The sequence below is a fragment of the Macaca fascicularis genome, chromosome 16 (assembly GCF_037993035.2).
Source record: "Macaca fascicularis isolate 582-1 chromosome 16, T2T-MFA8v1.1".
NCBI classification, from domain to species: domain Eukaryota; kingdom Metazoa; phylum Chordata; class Mammalia; order Primates; family Cercopithecidae; genus Macaca; species Macaca fascicularis.
This window is the reverse complement of record NC_088390.1, coordinates 75,298,675-75,312,201: the sequence shown is the minus strand read 5'-3', so window position 1 is coordinate 75,312,201 and position 13,527 is coordinate 75,298,675.

Genomic DNA, 13,527 nt, shown 5'->3' with positions numbered 1-13,527 from the left:
TATAAAGAAATAATTTTAATGATACTTAGTTTATTCTTATATGAGATGTGAGTTTCTCAACAGTGGCATGATTGACATTTTGTATTGGAAACTTCTTTGTTGGAGTGGTGGTTGGGGAGGCTGTTCTGTGTATTGTAAAATATTTTGCAGCATCCCTGGTCTCTTATCCACCAGATGGCAGTACCACTCCCCAAGTGTTACAACCCAAAATATTTCCAGAAATTTCCAAAATCTCGCCTAATCCGCTATATTTATATGTTACTTAAACCAACTGCTTGATAATTTTATCTTGAGTAAAAAAAATGAGGAATTCAGAACAGTTGATCTCCTTTATTTAGGAATTTTGGTTTCTGTGCTTAGCACAATCAGCCAACCTGCAAAAACTGTCCTTTGAGAACAAATCTAGTAAATTAGCAATACAAATGTTCAGTAATTAATAGAAATGCCTATAGACAATGGAATACATTTTGTTTGAAGTTCATGTCCCTTTGAATATTTTCAAGACGGCACAGGCCTCAGTAAGGTCACATAATAATCTGTGGATTATTTCTGTGAGGGAAAAATAAAGACCTCAACAAACTGTAGCATATACTGAATCAGCAAAACTTCTGACAAAGCAAGTGTGGCAAAGACTGTTGAAAATAAAATGAGGTCTCTCTTTCTGGGGTGGCACTGTAAAAAGCCATTCCTTGAGTTGTCTTGACAGGAAAGGTTAATGTTGAAGCAGATGTGTTAGCTTACAGGGAAAAAAAGATCCTGACTCAGCACTGACTCCTCACATGAACCCTGGGAGTGCACTGAAGCCAGCGCTACAAAATTATCTTAGAATTCTTGGCAGAAAAGGACCTCGAAGGCTGGGTACATGCCTGTAATCCCAGCACTTTGGGAGGCTGAGGTGGGAGAATTGCTTAAGGCCAGGAATTTGAGACTAGCCTGGACAATATAGCAAGACCCCATCCCTACCAAAACACACACACACACACACACACCTTTTTAATTAGCTGAGCACAGTGGCATGAACCTGTAGTTCCAGCTACTCAAGAGGCTGAGGTGGGAGGATGGCTTGAGTTCAGGAGTTTGAGGCTGCAGTGAGCTATGATTGCACCACTGCACTCCAGCCTGGGCAATAGGTGAGACTCGGTCTTTTAAAAAATAAAAATAAAGGACCTCAGCGATCCTACTGTAATTTACTTGTTTCACAAATGTAGAACCTGACAGATTTTATTACTTGCTCTTACAGAATAGAGAGACATTTATCTCAAGTCGCAGTAAACTTTTGCACACTTATTTTTGGGAAATGCAGTATAGAATATAAACTCAGTTTTAATATCTCTGTTTACATATAATAAAATATAAGACTGTAACTAGAGGCTGGATAATGGCTTACAGTTCTTCCCTCACTAATAGATGCACAGTAAATCATAATGAGTTTGACCAAGAGAAGAGTCTCTTTTATGATTGGCTTAGTTTGAATTTTTACTCTTCCCTGTCTAGTTTCATGCTTTCCTAGAACCACACTGCCCAGTCCTTCATTTAGGACTTCATTTAGGTTAACCATCCTGGCTAACACGGTGAAACCCTGTCTCTACTGAAAATACGAAAAATTAGCTGGGCGTGGTGGCGGGCACCTGTAGTCCCAATCACTCGTGAGGCTGAGGTTGGAGAATTGCTTGAACCTGGGAGGTGGAGGTTGCAGTGAGCCAATATTGTGCCACTGCACTCCAGCCTGGGTGACAGAGTGAGACTCTGTCTCAAAAAAAGAAAAAATGAAAGAAAGCAAACCCTTTCTAATTAACCACATCAAGTTTCTGTCTACTGAAATCATCATTAAAAGTCTAAGACTCCCAGATTATCCATCAGCACTAGAGATCTTATCTTCATGTAGTCTTCTCATCCTTAGATCTTTGTCTTCCACTTTGTTCAATCCCACCCATCTGACAACCACAGACAGCTGAGCCTTAGCTAATAATTCAACTTCATTTGGAAGGTGTAAGCCTAGGGCAGTGAGCGTAAGAAAAAGGCGGAGAAGGTAAGGAAAGACATGAAACAGATTTTATGTGTGCTGCTTGGCTGGCTACTACTCCATCATGAGCTGAGAAAAAAGCAAGCCTGTTGCTAAGCCAGTATGTCCACTCACTTCATAGGATTTCTCTGGAAGTGGGTACTTGCAGGTGTAGTCAATGGAAGAAAAAAAGAAAAGTAAATTTATCTTCCAAGCAATATCCTATTTCTATTTTCCTGTTGTATAAGGTTTAGCCCACAGGGTATTAGTTTTCATGCTTTTTAAAGATTTCCCCCTTGGGAAAATGGATCCCATACCTGATTGGGTGTTGTTAAGTCACAAATTGATGGCCAGCCCTTATCAATACCACTTGGCAGGCGGAGAATGGAGGCCACTAGGCCCAGGGCTACCCCTAGGATTACAGTCCTTTTGGAGAGCTCTGCAAGAGCACCAGCAAAGGGGGATATGGCAGTACTGGCTGGCAGGTGGGTGGTGGTTTTCTAAAGAAGGAGGTGGGGCTGGGTGCGGTGGCTCCCATCTGTAATCTCAGCACTTTGAGAGGTCGAGGAGGGTGGATCACCTGAGGTCAGGAGTTTGAGACCAATACAGTGAAACCCCATCTCTACAAAAAATACAAAAATCAGCCAGGTTTGGTGGCAGGCATCTGTAGTCCCAGCTACTCAGGAGGCTGAGACAGGAGAATTGCTTGAACCCAGGAAGTGAAGGTTGCAGTGAGCCAAGATCATGCCACAGAACTCCAGCCTGGGCAACGAGTGAGACTCTGTCTAAACAAACAAAAAAAAAATTTAAAAGGAGGTGGGAGGGGATATCACTATCTTATATAAATTGAAATGATTATAAGGGAATACTATGAGTAAATGTTTGCCAACAGATCAGATAACTAAGGTAAAACAGATAAATTCATATAAACTCACAAACTGGCAAAACTGACTCAAGTCGAATAGAAAACTTGAACAGACCTATAACATAAAGAGATTAAATTAGTAATTTTAAAACTTCCTAAAGAAAACAAGTTCGTGCCCAGCTGACTTTACTGGTAAATCCAAAGATATAGTTAAATAAGAATTAATACCAATTCTTCCCAAACTCTTCCAAAAAATACAAGAAAAGTAATACTTCCCAACTTCCCAACTCATTCTATAAAGCTAGTATTACTCTGATAACAAAACCATACAAAGATATCATGAGAAAAAGAAAACGACAGATCAATATCTTTCATGAGTATAGATGCAAAAATCCTCAACAAAATACTAGCAAAAACAATTCAGCAACATACAAAAAAGATCATATACAATGGCCAAGTGGGATCCATCTCATAAATGTCAGTGGTTTAATATCCAAAAAATCAATCAATATAATACATCGCATTAATAAAATAAATATCAGACAAAATCAGATGCGTTAACAAACAATCCCATCAAAAAGTGGGCCAAGGAGGTGAATAGACAATTCTCAGAAGAAAATATACAAATGGCCAACAAACATATGAAAAAAAGCTCAACATCACTAATGATTAGGGAAATGAAAATCAAAACCACAATGTGATACCACCTTACTCCTGCAAGAATGACCGTAATAGTAATAATAATAAAAATAGATGTTGATGTGGATGTAGTAAAAAGGGAACACTTCTACGCTACTGGTGGGAATATAAACTAGTACAACCACTATGGAAAATAGTGTGGATATTTCTTAAAGAACTAAAAATAGAATTAGCATTTGATCCACCAATCCCACTACTGGGTATCTACTCAGAGGAAAAGTCATTACATGAAAAAGATACCCGTTCACGCATGTTTATAGCAGCACAATTCACAATTGCAAAAATGTGGAACCAGCCCAAATGTTCATCATTTGGGATAAATGATGGATTTATTTATCAAGTGGATAGAGAAACTATGGCATATATTCCATCATATGATTGGCTACTCATCAGCCATAGAAATGAATGAATTAATGGCATTCACAGCAATCTGGATGGTACTGGAGACTATTATTCTAAGTGAAGTAACTCAGGAATGGGAAACCCACCCTCGAATGTTCTCATTCCTAAGTAGGAGCTAAGCTATGAGGATACAAAGGCATAACAATGATACAATGGACTTTGGGGACTCAGGGGGGAAAGGTGGGAAGGGGGAGAAGAATGAAAACTACAAATTGGGTTCACTGTATACTGCTCAGCTGATGAGTGTATCAAAATCTCACAAATCACCACTAAAGAACTTACTCATCTAACTAAATACCTCCTGTTCCCCCAAAAACCTTTGGAAATAAAAAAAAAGTTAAAAATAAAATAAGTATGAAAACTACAGTCACTTCAATTGAAACAGAAAAACATTTGACAAAATTCAACATTCTTTGATAAGAACAACAGCAATGTAGGAACAGAAGGGAATTTTTCCAACCTAATAAAGGAAACCTTTGGAAAATCTGTATCTAAAAACATGCTGATCAAAAGATGAATGTTTTCCTCTAGATCAAAAACAATAAAGGGATGTCTGCTATCCACTTCTATTCAACATTGCACTCAATATTTTAGCTAGGTGGTTAGTTAAGGAAATGAAATAAAAAGGATCCACTTCAATAAAACATCTAAATAACACTTCCCCAAAGAAGTTGTACAAACAGTCAATAAGCATATAAAAAGATGCCCAATATCACTGGACATTAGGAAAATGCAAATCAAAACCACAATGTGAGACCACTTCACAGCTACTAAGATAGTTATCAAAAAGACAGAAAATAACAATTGTTGGTGAGAATGTGGAGAAATTAGAATAGTCATGTATTGCTGGTAGGAATGTAAAATGGTACCACCACTTTGGCAAAGTTTGGCAGGTCCTCAGGATGTTCAACATAAGGTTACCATATGACAGCAATCCCCCACCTAGGTATATGCCCAAGAAAGATAAAAACATATGCCCACACAAACTTGTGTGTGAATGTTCATATAGTATCATCATTCATAGTAGCCAAAAAGTAGAAAAATCCCACAGCCTGTCAACTGATAAGAGATTAAACAAAATGTAGTACATCCATACAATCAAATATTATTTAATAAGGTAAAGGAATGAAGCAGAGGTACATACTCTAACATAGATGAACCTTGAAAACATTGCACTAAATGAAAAAGCCAACAACAAAAGGCCATATATTTTATAACTCTATTTATATGAAATATCCAGAATAAACAAATTATTCGAGACAGAAAGCAGATTCTCTCTGTAGGATAGTTCTTTATAATATGATGAAAGTCAGTGATGTGGTTGGCTGTGACCTCACCCAAATCTCATCTTGAATTGTAGTTCCCACAATTCCCACATGTTGTGGGAGGGTCCTGGTTGGAGGTAATTGAATCATGGGGATGGATCCTTCCTATCCTATTCTTGTGATAGTGAGTAAGTCTCATGAGATCTGATGATTTTATAAGAGGAAAATTTCCTGCACAAGCTCTCTTTTCTTGTCTGCCACCATGTGAGACATGCCTTTCAACTTCCGCCATGATTTTGAGCCCCCCCGCCAACCCACTCAACACTGTGAGTCCATTAAACCTCTTTCTTTTGTAAATTGACAAGTCTCAGGTATGTCTTTATCAGCAGCATGAGAACAAACTAATACAGTCAGTCAACCAAGTACAGCTGACGCTTCTCTGACACAGGACCTGGCTTGTAGTCACTAAAAAAGGAATTTTTCCCAAGAGCGATCATGTAAATTTGATATTCAACAGGCCAAGGATCACAATCTCTCTGGAAAGCAGAGTTTGTAGGTCACTTTCTTCAGATGTCCCAAAAGTAAGTTCTTTTTTCTGTTTTGTTTCTATTATGCAATTATAAATGATTCCATATACTAAGTGCCAAACATCTCTAGAGAAATTATTTTTAAAACAATGAATTAATGTTTCTGAATAATGACTGATATAGTCTACAAGAAAAAAAAAAACTTGGTTAGTAATTAATTTTTGATTTTTTTAACTATTATATCATGTTAAGACAAAAAATGTGAATATGTGAAGAAGTTGGAGATTTTATGGGTTATTATGAAGAACTTAGTAAATCTTTTTGATGCATTTGATGTGTGGCTATGAATGTGGCTGCATTTACAAGTCTGAGTTACAAATATACACACACACACACATATATATATGATTTTATTGCACAGCAATTCACAGGCATTTTATATATACTTTCTATTGCTTTGAGACTTTTCCACCAATCATATTTAGAGAAGGGTTTTTATTGTCTCTGTTTTTTGCTCTCAGCCTTACATTTTTAAAACATAGAAGTTTTTCTGTATCTTTTACTCTATGGGTGCAATGTATTGAATGAAATTGAGAAATATGTACTTTTTCATTACAACCGTATTATTTCAAATATAAATCCTTTGCTCTTTAGAATCATTTCTAGTAAGCAGTTTTCTGCACTCGTGGTGAACAGCAAAGCATTTTCTTCTGACATGAAGATCAGCATGACGGGAGAATAATCAGAAACTTTACAGTTAGAATTAAACACGACATGCATGATAACAAGTCCATTTTATTATTTTTTATTCAGATATGAGCTACAGAGATTACATGAATCAGGGAATAAAAGGAAATGTAAACAGGAGGGGTAGTTTAATGGACTTGTTTATACTTCAGGGCTGATTTACAATGGTAAGCCTAACCACTGGGAGTCAGACTCAGTTATCCAGGACATCGAGCAGTGGTTGATTCCACAGTTAGGAGATCACCTTCTTGGCCAGTTCACCCTCCTGTCCAGCCCTGCACAATCTCTTTAAGTGTCTACACACCCAGGACCAATCCCTGGGGATCTTGGACACCCTGACCTAATGCTTTTATTCTTGGGCTAACTTCTTCCCTCCAAATGTTGTTCATGGGCTTTCTGACCTCTTTTTTATTTGTATTTGTATTTATTTATTTATTTTGAGATGGAGTCTCACTCTGTCACCCAGGCTGGAGTTCAGTGGCGTGATCTTGCCTCACTGCAACCTCCGCCTTTCGGGTTCAAGCAATTCTCCTGCCTCAGCCTCCTGAATAGCTGGGATTATAGGTGTGCACCACCACACCCAGCTAATTTTTGTATTTTTAGTAGAGACAAAGTTTCACCATGTTGGTCAGGCTGGTCTCGAATTCCTGACCTCAGGTGATCCACCCACCTCCGCCTCCCAAAGTGCTGGGCTGACCTCTTTACTTGGCCTGCTTGACCTAGATTTGCCTCTCAACCTCATTAAACAGCCAGGTGTAGATTCTTCCTCTGGCAATACTCTCTGAGACTGCTTTGACTGATGTGCTTCCTGTTGCAACTGCCCCCTAAATACCTTACCTGAGCTTTGACTCTAGAAATTAGCACTGCCTTGAGGGTCATCCTGCCTCATGAATGGGATAAGCGCTTCAGGCAGGGGCACGTCCACTCCTTACCTCTATGCAATATTCCATGATGACTGTGTAGACCATTCTTGGCCAACGTGATGTAAAAGGAGGAGGCCACTTCCCTCAAATATCAGGACTTAAGACTCAACTGACATAGGCCATGACAGAGATGCTGACCTCATGCCCAACACTTCTGATTCATTTATGAAAGCCTTGCCCCAACCTGCTTCCCGGAATACCAATGTTCCTTCTAAAATCCTTTTTCTTTGTAATTCATATGAACAGTCTATTTTCTTCAGCAATTAAAACCTTTCATGAACACTTAAGTTGTACAGTTTTCAGGAGAGGCTCAGCAAATCAAAGCTGTATGGGATTTGTCTGAGCTATGAAAAGATCCAATAGTCAACTCCACACTGAAACGTTTCCTTCTGGGAATAGTATAAAATGTTAAACTGTAAAGTTTTTGCTGCAACAAAATGTATACATAAATCCCTCCCTTGTGATGGTGAATTGTATACGTCAACTTCTCTGAGCTATGGTGCCCAGCTACTCAGCTGAACAGTAGTCTAAATGTTGCTGTGAAGGCATTTTTTAGATGGGATTAACATTTTATCCAGCAGACTTTGAGTAAAGCAGATTTCCTTCTGCAATGTGGGTGCTTCGTTCAATCAGTTGAAGACCCTAAGAACACAGACTGAGGTTTCCTAAAGAATATGAAATTCTTCCTAAGACTGCAACCTAGAAACCTTGCTGCCCTGTGGACTATCAACTCTCACCTGAATTTTCAGCCTGCCAGCAAATTCTACAGATGTAGGATTTGCAGCCCCTACAATCATGTGAGCCAATTCTTTAATGTAAATCTGTCTCATTCTCTCTCTTTCATATCTATAGCTCTATTTGCTATCTCTATCATCCTAAGATCTCTACCATCTTAGGATGGTGCCTAAGGCAATAAACAGCACTGATGGGGAAGACTGTGCAGGAGGATATATATCCTAGTGTGGCTCATGTTCCATATTACCTGCATCCTCAGCCTTGCTATGAACTAAGACTTCAAAACAGGAAATATCATTTCTCTCCACCCCAGTTTTTCCCATCTAAGCACACTCACCCCATTTTTATTTTGTATGCCTGCCCTACTAATTGTAATCACTTTATAATCCAGGCCATTTTGATTCTCCCAGATGATCAATGACAGGAAGCTGAAGAAGACAGGCCATGGGTTTTTAGTCTATCTAAAGCCTATTCAAATCTCAGTTCAGAGGGAGACTCTTTCCCCCACCTCATGCAGACATGCTATGGTCTTTCCATGGTAACTGTGAAATCAGTTTATATATCTAATCACCTCATATCTGGTTATCTACTCTTATGTGTTATGAACAGAGAAGGTGGAACTACATTTCTATTCCACAATAAGAAGGAGGTTGCAATTGGAAGTTCTATACTCAATATTGCTGCAATTTCTTTCTGGATACATCAGCTAGACATAGTTTCACACATGTGCACAAGGAGTCAATATTATTATTGATATAATCTTTACATTGTCAAAAAGCACGGAAACATTGAGGTTGAAAATACTGTTCTATTTCAATAATGTAATGTTTTTAAAGAAAAAAATGGGAGGGTTAAGTTTTTCTTTTTCTTTTCTTTTTTTTTTTTTTTTTGAGACAGAGTTTCACTCTTGTTGCCCAGGCTGGAGTGCAATGGTGCAATCTCAGCTCACTGCAACCTCTGCTTCCTGGGTTCAAGAGATTCTTCGGCCTAAACCTCCCGGAATTAAGTTTTTCTTATAGGAAAAAAGGAATTTGATTGTCTCCTCACATCAAATTAGTGTAAATGAAATGACTCCTGTAATAATAAACAAACTACCCCTTAATTGTGCTAGATACATCAATTTCTAAAGGCTTTTATTTATTGATGTAATGAAATGGCTAAATATTATAGAAAATCTAAGTGGGAATACTAATGTGTCAAAATACGTTTATGTCTATGTGTACTCAATGATTAGCTGCTGGTTGTAAGTGCGAATATGCAGTATTTAGTTTTCTGTTTTTGTGTTAATTCACTTAGCATAATGGCCTCCAGCTGCATCCATGTTGCTGCAAAGGACATGATTTCATTCATTTTTATGACCGTGTAGTATTCCATGGTGTATATATATATATCAAGTTTTCTTCATCCAAACCACTGTTGATGGACACCTAGGTTGACTCCAAGTCTTTGCCATTGTGAATGGCACTGCCATGAGCATACAAGTGCATGTGTCATTTTTGTAAAATGATTCCTTTTCCTTTGGGTATATACCTAGTAAAGACATTGCTGGGTTGAATGGTTATTCTGTTATTCTTTTTTTAAGTTATTTAAGAAATCTCCAAACTACTTTTCACAGTGGCTGCACTAATTTACATTCCCACCAACAGTGTAGAAGCACTCCCTTTTCTCTGCAGTCTAGCCAGCATCTATTATTTATTGACTTTTTAATAATAGCCATTTGACTGGTGTGAGATGGTATCTGTATTAGTCTGTTCTCAAACTGCTAATAAAGACATACATGAGACTGGGTAATTAATAAAGGAAAGAGGTTTAATTGACTCACAGTTCCACATGGCTGGGGAGGCCTCACCATCATGGCAGAAGACAAATGAGGAGCAAAGTCACAGCTTACATGGTGGCAAGCAAGAGAGCATGTGCAGGGGAACTCCCCTTTATAAAACTATCAGATCTTGTAAGACTTATTCACTACCATGAGAAGAGCATGGGAAAGACCCGCTCCTCATGATTCAGTTGCCTCCCACTGGGTCCCTCCCATGACACATGGAAATTATGGGAGCTACAATTCAAGATGAAATTTGGGTGGGGACAAAATCAAACCATATAATTCTGCCCCGGCCCCTTCTAAATACCATATCCTTACGTTTCAAAACCAGTCATTCCTTCCCAACAGTACCCCAAAGTCTTTATACACACACACACACACACACACACACGTATATATGTCAATGTATATTTATGAGTCAGTATATATAATATATATGGATATATATATTATACATATACATATACATATCCAGCCATTGAATGTGTTGCCATTAGAATCTAAAGAGACATCACAGATGCTGACCTTTCTTCCTATTGGTCGGGGCTGCAAGATATAGTAATTTGTCTTTCACTTTGAAGGAGATAGGCAAAGCAACCCTAGCCACTGGATCCATAAAAGCTTTGCTGAAGTGAAAGCCTCCAGAATCTTCACAGAGTTTAACTCTCACTTTCTAAAACATGTGTCCTACCAAAACCTCCAGCATACTAGTCTTCTCTTGCTCATCTTGTCTAATCAGCATGATGCCATCAATGTGTCCATATGATGTTCTGTGGATGTCTACATGGTCCAGACTTCTTAAGACTATATTATAACAAAAGCTAGGGGGTCAATAGAGCACTGAGGGAAAACCATAAAGAAATAATATTACCCAACTTATCTGATTGTGCACTGTTTTTGGTGTTCTTTTCTAATCAGTATAGAAAAGAATGCATCTAACTAATCACTAGCTAAAAATCATGTACCTGCTCTAGGAATAGATACCATGTCTGACAAAGCAACTCCAACTAAGACCACTAGTTGTTTGAGCTTGAGATAGTCTAGGCATTCTCTAGAATCTTTCTGGCTTCTGCAAGGATCAGGCTGGCAAATTAAGGTGCACTAGGCACCACTACCCTTCATCTTTATGTCAATAATGGTGGCATTGGTCTCTGCGTTCCTTCTCCCCATGTGGAATACTGTTCTTGATTAAGTGTCATGGTTGGGGATAAAGTTGGGAGAATTGTCAAAGGTGTCCACTTTCCCTTCTGCATTATGATAGTTTTCACCCTACAGGCCAAGGACTCAGCATGGAAGTTATTCTAACTGCCAGATATGTCAACTCTAACAGCACATTTGGTGATAGACAAATGACCACTGTGTATGTCCAGAAGTCCAGTGAGACCATGCCGAGCTGCTTGTTAACCAAGACTCCATTTATGACCTTGGCTCTATATTCTCAATCTAGCTGTAAGGCCTTAGTGAAATTTTGGGTTTCCTGTTACCAATGTCCACTCTGACTCTATGCCCAACAACTCTTGACATGTCTGGGGATTTTTCTTTCTTCAGTGTATAATCACCCAAGTAAAAGGCTGTAGGTCCCTTTGAGGGAGGACTAGGAAGTATAATCATCACAGTATACACTTGTCAAGATGTTGTAAGATCTTTTCTTCTAGGGGTCTGACTAGTTTTTCAATCAATAGGTTCTATATCTGAAAAGTAGCTTAGGACTAGGAGCTGAGCAAGAGATCATGACTTTTTATTGGGGTGATGGAGACCATATTGAGCCTCTTACTCCTCTATTTCTTTCCCTTCTGGTTGTAGTTACTGAGCAGCACCTTTGTTGACCTCCTTCCTATTTTGTCTGTATATAATAGTAAGGTTTACATATTTTACTTAAAATGAAGAAACATTAATTCTGGGTAGACCATGTCAAGGTAAGTATGTATTTTGCAATCCTGAGGGTGATCACTAAAATAACTATACAAATAGATATAGTTAAGAAACATAATAGATAAGTTGAAATGCAATACTAAAAAATAATTTCAAATAACCAACAAGAAAGCAGAAAATGGGAAATAGGAGAATTAAAACCTGAGAGAAAAGAAAGCAAATAACAAAATGGCAGACCTGAATTTAAAAAATCAATAGCTACATAAAATGAAAATAATTTAAACACACCCATCACAAGACATGCATTGTCAAATTGGATTTTAAAAACCAAACACATGAGTCTATTATATGCCGTCTACAAGAAACTCACTTGAAATACAATTTAGAGCTGGGTATAGTGGCCTGTATCTGTAGTTTCAGCTACTCCGGAGTCTGAGATGGGAAGATCACTTGAGCCCAGGAGTTCAAGTCCAGCCTTGGCAACATAGCAAGACAGTCATCTTAAAAAAAAAAAAAAAAAAAAAAAAAAATATATATATATATATATATATATATATATCACACGCACGCACACACACACACACGCATAATATGAATATGATGTTTGGCAGGGCCAACAGAATTGAGATCATAACTGCCACTCTGAAAGCATATTGTGTGTGTGTGTGTGTGTGTGTGTGTGTGTGTGTGTGTGTGTAGATAAAAATAAAAGGATGAAAACAAAATACCATGAAAACAATAATCACAGGAAAGTAAGAATGGCTATATTATTAATATCAAACAAAGTAGACTTTAGAACACAAAAGTTACTAAAGATAAAGGTTAACATTACATAATGATAAAAGGGTCAATTCACCAAGGAGACATAACAATTCCAAATGTTGCAAAATACATCAGGGAAAACACGATAGTTTTAAAGGGAGAAATTTAAAAGTCCCTAATTTTTGTTAAAATCTTCAACATTCCTCTCTTAGTAATCAACAGAGCTAGGAGACAGAAAATTAGGAAAAATATAGAAAAAAACTGAACAATATCACCAATCAACTAAATATAATAGATATTATATAATATTCCACTCAATACCAAAAAATATAACTTTTCAAGTGCCTGTGGAATATTTGCTAAGATAGATCATATCCTGGGTCATCAAAATAAGCCTTAACAAATTTGACATACAAAATATTTTTTCTGAGTATAATTCAATTAAACTAGAAATCAATAAGCAAAGATAAGAAAATCCTCAGACACTTGGAAATTAAGCACATTTCTGCTTAATCTATGGGTCAAATAAATTGGAAAACAGTCTGAACTGAGTGAAAATGAAGCTGGGAAACAGAGGAATGAAAATTTTGATTATGTAGGTAAAGCTGTCAATTAAGCAGACTAGAGCTCTGGGTAAAGAGAAGAGCTTTTCTCTGACTAAGCTGTTTACTTTCTCGTGGCTTAAAGACAGCACTTTAAATTTTGATATTAGCCACAACCATCTTGGACATAAAAAAGAAATTGCTCCCTATAATATGATATAGCCAGGCAACCCAGTATAAATGCCACTGCTCTGCAGGAACTGGCCGAATATCAATGAGAAGACAAACAGTCCAAGCACGATCACGTGAATGCGATGTTTGGCAGGGCCAACAGAATTGAGATCATAACTTCCACTCTGAAAGC